Source organism: Propithecus coquereli, unplaced genomic scaffold (assembly GCF_000956105.1).
Source record: "Propithecus coquereli isolate 6110/MARCELLA unplaced genomic scaffold, Pcoq_1.0 Scaffold74, whole genome shotgun sequence".
NCBI classification, from domain to species: Eukaryota; Metazoa; Chordata; class Mammalia; order Primates; family Indriidae; genus Propithecus; species Propithecus coquereli.
Window position 1 is genome coordinate 2378453 of NW_012153507.1, and position 2506 is coordinate 2380958.

The following is a 2506-nucleotide window of genomic DNA, read 5'->3' on the forward strand; positions in this document are numbered from 1 at the left end:
GTCAAAATTAGCCCCTAAAACACAAATATGATCAGATTATACTCTTGTTTAATATATTTCAAAGGATTTCTACTGTTTGTAGGAAACAATAGACGTTCCTACAGGAACTCTACAATGTGTTTTCTGTTTTCATTATTTATGACAGTCACTTGATGTTTTCCCTGTCACTTTTTATGCTATCAATATCCTGGTTGTTTTTCTTCTTTAAATGTGCCATACTCTTCCTCATAACCTCTATTTCCTCCTGGCTAATTGTCTTTAGGTCTTGGCATACAGTTATTTCCTCCAGAGACCTCTATTTTTTTTTTTTTTTTTTATGCCCAAGTTATCTTTCCCTTTGACTTCTAAGGGTACTCTGTACTGCCTTAGCATAGCACTCATTCTTACAAATTTTCATATCTTGTTTAATTGTAAGTCTTCTCCACTAGATTGCCCTTTGTGTAGGGCAGGACTAGGTCAATCATGTCTGTGGTTAGTTTCCTGGCTCCTAGTGCAGTGCTTGGCTCTTCATAGGTATGCAATTGTTGGATGTATGAACTGAGCTACTGTAGCATGTTCATAGATTGCCCTTCTTATTTCTATTGGATTGTGCCATTCATCTAGATTTGATACAATTTAATGCATGACAAAGAAAATCAAACACCACTAAAATCATTCTGTTTTGAAGTGCAATAATATATTTGCAGACCAGAGGTTTAATTAAAAATGAATGACTTGTGTAAAGAAATATAACAATTGGATCCACAGAACTGGAGTCTATAGTCTATTAACTCTAGTATTTGTAATGTAGTATGGAAAATAATGGTCTAAAAAGAGTTAGGAACAATATTTAAATAGGTTTAGTATTATTTCAAAATTAGTTGGGGAATCACTTAAATGGAAAAGTTAAAAGAGAAAGACCAGTGTACCTTATATAAAATATCCAGAATTTAGTATTCAGAACTAAAATTTTGGTTTGTATGTGTTTTAACTTAATTACATTTTTTACTCCTATAGAAACTATGTGAGATTTGTGACATTGACAGATTAAAAAAATGACATACAGAAAGGTGAACATGCACAAAATAAATGAGTTACTAAGTGTCAGGGTTGCACCTCAAACCTAAATCTTCTAACTCCTCACCCCATGTTTTATGCAGTAGGCTAAATAGAGTATCTTGTAACTCACTTTACATAATTTTCTGGTCCATTTGATCACTTGCTTCAGTAAATGTGCTCCTCCATTAGTTCACTTACCACTATATTTTGCCTTCTTTGTATCTCCATTTTAGCCCAGAGCAAACAATTCATTTTAAAAATGTGGTTTCCATAAAGTACTAGGAAAGTAAGGGAAGGAGGACCTCTAAAGACCCAATCATCTTACTCTAGAAATGATAGAAACATGAGTTTTATAGAGAAGTAAGTCCTCTTTTTTAAATTAAGGGGAAATTGATTATTACAATTTAAAAACAACATATATAGGATGCTTACCTAGTTATAAATGCTCTATGTGTATTAGCTTATGTAACTCTCAAATTACAAACCAGTTTTTATTCACAATAATCCTATAAAGTAGGTACTGTTACTGTGCCCATTTTTTAAATGAGGAAATTGAGGCACAGAGAGGTTCAAAAACTTGTCCATAAGTGGTAAGTGTGTAGACAGGATTCTAACCTAGGCCATTAGGACCCAGAGTCTGCTTTTAACAACTATGACAACCTGTTTCTCAATAACCATTTTCTCCTCACTTCCTTAGCTCTCTTCAATTCATTTATTCAACAAACATTTATCAAACACCTAACATCGGTCAGGCACTGGAGGGGAAAATCACATATGGATCTTGCCCTTAGGGAACTTTATTAGCTTATTTCTACTGATACTGAATATTCTGTGGAATGTGGATTTTTTTTTTTTCTTCCTCAGTTGGATATCTAATGGAGGTCCAAGTATATAACAAGATAAGAAATTGGTGTTTGGAAAGCTGTTATAGTGTAACAGGCAAACTCATATAAAGTTTCTTTTTATTGAACAAAAGAGACTGTATAAATTTGGATATGAATTTTCTTTGCAAATATGAGTGTGAGCAGCTGAGATTACAGGCAATAGAAGTATAAATGGAAGAGATTAGGAGAAACATGCGAAGTGTGTGTGTATGTGTGTTCACATGCTTGCACATTCTTTTTTTAAATTTTCAGAATATTATGAGGGTGCAAACGTTTTGGTTACATGGATTGCTTTTGTACTGTTTGAGACAAAGTTATAAGTGTGCCTATCGCCCAGATAGTTTATTAATACATTGTACCCGTTAGATATGATTTCACCCATGCTCTCTTCCACCCTCTCACCTTTTTGATTTCCATTGAATTTTACTTCCTATTGTGCACATGAGTGCTATTTGATTAGTTCCAATTTAGTAGTGAGTACATGTGCTGGTTGTTTTTCCATTCTTGAGATACTTCACTTAGGACAATGGTCTCTGGTTCTATCCAGATTGCTACAAAATGTATTAATTCTTTTTTTTTTTATG